The sequence below is a fragment of the Macrotis lagotis genome, chromosome 1 (genome assembly GCF_037893015.1).
Source record: "Macrotis lagotis isolate mMagLag1 chromosome 1, bilby.v1.9.chrom.fasta, whole genome shotgun sequence".
NCBI lineage: Eukaryota > Metazoa > Chordata > Mammalia > Peramelemorphia > Peramelidae > Macrotis > Macrotis lagotis.
The window spans coordinates 570,699,356-570,705,835 of NC_133658.1; the positions used below are offsets into that span (position 1 = coordinate 570,699,356).

General features: G+C 34.3%; 1 non-coding gene across 1 annotated transcript; it reads left to right on the forward strand.

The window, feature by feature from the left end:
• Positions 1 to 3,996: 3,996 nt before the first annotated feature.
• Positions 3,997 to 4,104, forward strand: LOC141510447 (U6 spliceosomal RNA). The gene has a single exon (XR_012474935.1). It is a non-coding gene; the product is annotated as a U6 spliceosomal RNA (small nuclear RNA).
• Positions 4,105 to 6,480: the final 2,376 nt, after the last annotated feature.

Sequence of the window (6,480 nt, forward strand, 5' to 3'; positions counted from 1 at the left end):
ATACTTGTGCTAAAACAATCTGATTATATTTTCTATTTTGGCAGAATCATATTCTTAATTCTTTAAAAACTTTTATGTTCCTAAAACCTGATCTTCTTATATTACCTCTTATCCTATACCTGTTTTATGATCTTTTTAAATCAATGACTGGAATTGAAGAAATAGAAGGTCTGCTTTTGAAATTGGCATATGACACAAATCTGGGAGGTAATAGCTAACAAGCTGAATTGTAGAATTACTATTCAAAAATAGCTTGACAGGGTAGAATGATGGACTGAAACTAATATGATGAAATTTAATGGGGATAAGTATAAAGCCCTGTACTTAGGTTTTAAAAAATCAACTTCACAAGATCAGGATGGTGAGATCTGACTTAGCAGTTCATCTGAAAATAGGTTTGTTGTAACTACTCTAAGTATGAATCAAATAGTGCTTTATGTTCTTGAAGATGCATTATGATCTTAAGCTACATCAGTAGAATTACAGGGATCAGAAGCATGAAGGTAAGAGTAACACTTAGCCAAGAGTTGACCCGAGCCCATCTGAAACATGACCTTCATTTCTAGGGAGTCATGTTCTTAAAAAGGAAATAGACAAACTAGAGTATAGCAAGAAATTATAATGAAAGAGTATGAAGAATCTGGAAACCATTTCATATGACATGTTTGAAAGAATTGAGAATAATTAGTCTTAAAAATAAAGACAAAGAGGAGGCACAATAACTTTAAGCATTTGATAAATTTTCATGGAAGAAGGATAAGATTTATCTTGTGTCTCTCTAGAGAAAAGAACTAAAACCAATGGAGGAAAACAAATTTAGATGATGTAAAGGCTTTTTAACAATTAGAGCTATTAAAAATATAGAAAGGACTGTCATCTAAGTAGGGAAGTTACTGACAATTGGATGACTTAAACATGAAATTTTATGACAATTTTAAAGGAATATTTTGGAAAAAGTTCCTAAATTAGGGTGTGATATTAGACTTCCTGATTTCAAATGTCATATGATCATAGATTTAGAGCTAGAAGGAAACTTATAGCTCATCATCTTCAGTGTCTTCATTTCATGAACTAGAAAAGCAAATGGAATCAAGCACAATGTCCTATAGGTAAGAATGGGAAAGCAAGAATTCAAATCTAAGGGGCAGCTAGGTGGCATAATGGATAGAGCTTTGGCCCTGGAGTCAGGACAACTTGACCTCAAATATGGTCTCATATACTTAATGTCACACCTAGTTGTGTGACATTGGGTAAGTCACTTAGCTCCATTGCCTTGCAAAAATAATTAAAAAAAAGAATTCAAATCCAGGTCTTCTAACTGTAAAATCAATTTCTCTCTTTCTCTCATATAATGCTACCATTCATAACATGACACTGCCTGTTTCCTCCAACTCTATGATATAAAACATCGTGAATAAAAGTAATTATGTGACCTTTCTATTACTATTGCTTGGATTTGTGTGTTCATTATTATTTAATTACATCCAATTTGGCAAACATTTAAGCCTCTGCCATATTCAAGTCATTGTGCTATGCATTATTTGCTGGGGATATAAAGAGTAACAATAATGATGATGATGCTGATAAAAACAAACATTTATAAAGCATTTACTGTATTTCAGGCACTATGTTAAACATTTTTTTTAAAATATTATCTTATTTGATCTTCATCACAACCCTTGGAAGGTCTTATTATTTCCCCCATTTTATATATGATTAAAATTCCACTATAGTTCCACAGCTTTTATGTATAAGAAACCAAATTTGAAATTAGGTCTTCCTAATTTCAGGACTCATGCTCTACCAAAGCCCAGATCTTGAGGAGAGTATTTTAAATTGGGAGATTCTCCCAACAATTCCATTTCTATGTCTATATGCAGAAGAAATTATAGAAAAAGGGAAAAGTCCTACATGTTTCAAAATATTTCTAGCAGCTCTTTTTTTAGTGACAAAGAATTGGAAATTGAGGGGATACCCTTCAATTAGGGAATGGTTAAACAAGTTATCATGCACCAACACTATGGAATACTTTTGGTCAATAAGAAAGCATAAATGGTCAGACTCCAGAGAAGCATGGAATGAGTTACAGAATCTGATGCTTAGTGAAGGGAATAGAACCAAAAGAACATTGTACACATCAACAACAACAATGTGAGATGAACAACTGATGGAAGCAACCCTCCTCTCAGCAGTGCAGAGAGCTAGGAAAACTGCATTAGATTGGCTATGGAACTATGTTATCCCCATCGAAAGGATGATAAACTAAACAAAACAAAACTCACAAAAAAACAACCCTTCAGAATCTGATGAACACTTGATAAAAATTTCCTCTTATGTATCTTTTTCACTTAATCCTAATTCCTCACACCAAAAATTACTTATTTGCAGACATGCAGATCAAAATATTTATGTACAATATTAACCTGACTGTTTGTCGCTGACAGGAGGGGGATGGGAAGGGAGGGTGGAAGGAAATTGTGCAACTTAAAAATATACATGTGCATACTGATGAAAAAATTGGAGCTCCAATATGGAAACAAATAAACAAGAAAAATAGCTTTATCAGCTTAGTTTTATTTATCACTAATAGCTATGGGTATCAGAAAGGGTATACTGTAGAAGATGACATCTGGGCTAAGGAAAAATTCAAGGGTACTAAGAGACAAAGGTGTGAAGGCAGTTATCCACAAGGTAGATGGAGAACTGATCTAAGAGAACATGGGAAAATGGATGAAGCTAACAACAAACCTGTAACAAATATGAAGTGTTCAACTGAAATCAGCAGGTGTCATTCTTCTGAATTTTAGCAATGGGCAGCAACAGGAAGGGTTCTGACTTTCCAATGAGTATTTTAAATGAAAAGGAAAGAAAAGTTTGGTGGGAAGCAATGATGAAGAGCATATCAGATATTTTCTTACTGAAACCTGGTTCTGGCCTAAAGGTAAGACCAGGCTCCATGGATAGTTAGAAAATAATTAAACCAGAAAGGTGTCATAATTTATGTTTAGAATTAGGGGGGCAGCTAGGTGGCGCAGTGGATAAAGAACCAGCCCTGGAGTCAGGAGTACCTGGGTTCAAATCCAGTCTCAGACACTTAATAATTACCTAGCTGTGTGGCTTTGGGCAAGCCACTTAACACTTTGCCTTGCAAAAACCTAATATAAAGAAAATAAAATAAAGAAAATTAGGTACATTTTAATATAAGGTTTCTATACTGCAATTCAACAATCATGAACTAAATTCATTTTGTATTTTTTCCTTATTTTCCTAATTACTAATTCAGAATGTCTTCTGAAAAATCAGAAGCTCTGTCTCATGTTCCTTAAGGTGAAGAAATGAGTTATTCACAAAATATGCAAGAGAATCTGAAGATGAATTTACAGTCTCCAGAGACCTAGCAATGTGTGTTGGTAGTAGTAGTGAGACAAAAGGGGCCAGTAAGCCCATAGTTTAACAGACCTTTCCCAGAAATAGTAATCAAATAAAAGGAGAAATCCAAAATTAATCTGGGTCTAAGTTATTATTGGGATAGAATTAAAGAATCATTGATCTCTAATCTTAATTTAAAAGAATGTTAGAGTCTGTCTAATCTAATCTAATCCTCTCATTTTACATAAAAAGAAATTAAAACTGAGATTATATGACTTGCTCACGGTCTTTAGTAGTAAATTCAGTATTGAACCCAGGTCTTCTCACTTGAAGTTCACCATTTTTTTCTTTGTTTTACCAATCTGACAAGTGATCCCTTCCTTTTATTATATTACAAGTACAATATGGAAAACAAAGGCATAATGGGTATAAATTGCCTTCTTGTTGCTTTTCAGCTAAGTTAACTCCTGAGTTTTCTTTCCTTAATTGGAATGGTTCACCAAATTCTTTAACTTCTTCTATAATCTTTTATTCCATCCTCATTCTGATATACTTCAATATTTACTTCAATGACAGATGAAACTCATTTTGTCTCTTGCTTTTCTCTGTTAAAACTCAAGAAATTATGAGCTCACTTCGGCAACACATAAACTAAAATTGGAAAAGATAAAGAGAAGATTAGCATGGCCTCTGCACAAGGATGGCATGTAAATTCGTGAAGCGTTCCATATTTTTATGATTTCTCTCTCATCACACTCAATTTGGATCAATGTACAACATCGAAGCAATGTAAAGACTGACAAATTGCTTTCTGTGGGGGTGGGGGTGGGGGAGGGAAGTAAGATTGGGGGAAAAATTGTAAAACTCAAAATAAATAAAATCTTTAATTTAAAAATATTCAGAAATTCTGAAAGTCTCATCCAAAAATCTGTTCCCCAGAATTTGTGCTTTATAAGATCAAAGAGTTTTTCAATTATTTAACACATATTCACACACACACACACAGACACACACACACACACATTATTCTCAACTTAAATTGAACTGAATCAGACTTCAACTTATCCACAGCAATTTAGCCTGTTTGGTTTAAAATGGTTTTTCTTTGTGAAACTATCTTATGTATTTTTCTAAGTCTTTTCTCATTAAATTCAATAAAGAATGCTCATCTCTTTGGTCACTCTGGTAACTTAGTCAAACACCCCTTTACACTATTCCTGCATACTATTTTCTACCCTCAGATATCTTGTCCCTTCATCTCTATATGCAATTTTCCCTTTATCCCTAGTCAATGCAGTTACCTGTTCTGTTTGGAAATGGAGACCCTGGCAATTACAGAAGGCATGTTATTAACTCTGCCAGCTGCTTCATCACCTGCACTCATTGCAAGCCAATTTCAAAGATCTTTGTTCTAGAATCTAGAGAGGTTGCATTGCTTATTATAATTAGGGGGCTTATCATAGGACTGCAGCAATTTCGTTTTTGTGAATGATCTTTTCTTCTCCCCTACACTCAAAAGGAAAGAATGAAGCTTTGCCCTTCCCTTATAACCTACCCTCTGTTATTTTCCTCTTATTTTTTCCAATTTGTGTCATTATTTTGACTTCTTAAGCACTTCATCTGGACATTTTACATATTTTTAAGATGATAGAGTTCAAAAAAATGTGATAGAATAGTGATAACAAACCTACTTCTTGAAAATATAGCTCCAATAAACAAATTTAACATGCAATTTTCTATTTCTACTTTTCTAGTCAATTATCTTTCCTCCCTTGATGGTTTTTTTCTATATCTCAACTGTGAGCTATTCCCATAATTTTATCCATAGTCTTCTCTTTTAAACCATATACTATATTTCCCATATATAAAATTCATACTTTTTTGAGAAATTTGAGGTCTAAAAACTAGGAGCTGTATAAAGACGATATTGTTTAAAAACTGTATAAGACTATACAGTGGTTGTAGAATTTTTTCTTTTCACTCATTGTTTTGCATTTGTTATGGGCATATTAGGTTACATTTTGTCACATTCTGCCAAGAAATGATTGAGAACAGATTTTTGTACAGTCCTGAATTCACAAAATGATCCAGTTTGAATGTGAATGGAAATCTTGCTGCTGAATGTCTGTTTGGTCCTCCTCCAGCTGAGAAAACAATCTGAGACTGACTACAAGAAGAAGAAAACCTCCTATAAATGCCCTAGCAGAAGAAGGCTGTGAGAGGCAAGTCAGTCAAATGACCCGAGTTAGAGAAGGAAAGTAGGATTGAAGAGTAAAGGTCAATTGGAATGTCTGTGTCCACAAGCATGGTTCAGGATGAGACCAGGAGAATTGTCAATGAAAAGGAAGTACTGATTTCCAAGGAGCACCCAATTGGTGCTTCAGGCTCATGAAATGGAATGGACTAAGCATGTGTATACTCACAAGACTTGCCCAAAAGATGCTTGACAGTTATGAGCAGAGGTCCTTGAATTTCATGTTGAATAAAACTTGAGCTCAGCAACTTTATGTAATATTTCTTTTTTTAAATTTCATGTCCCAAAATTAAGGTGTATTTTTTACATGGGAAAATATGGTATATGCCCATTCCTTCAGCGTTCATGAGCTCTTAATTGCAATATTTCTATAGGGATGTTTCTAAAACTACTTCTTTAGCCTCAGTATCTCATGTAAGTTCTGGGAAATAATTCTAGATACTAAGAGGGAGAGTCTTTTTAAATCTCTCCAGTTACCTCAAAGATCACTGATCTTAAATCAAACTCACTAACTTTTGATACAGACTTTTTTGGGGGGGAAGGGGGGTTGCACAGTAATGGGTTTAAGTGATTTGCCCAAGGTCACAAAGCTAGATAATTATTAAGTGTCAGAGGATGGATTTGTGTTGTGCTCTGGCTGGCTAATCTATTACTTGTAACTATTGTAACTTATTGCTCGACTCAGTCCAGCTGAATTCAAGATCTCAGACAAACGTTGAATGAGACAGGAGTAAAAAGTAGCAAGTACTCCATTTATTTAGCAACAAGCAAGAGTTTACATACACTTTTTAGTTCCTGGTTTCCTCCCATATACATGACATTCTCCAAACAGTCAATCAAACAACGCTTGCATGCTC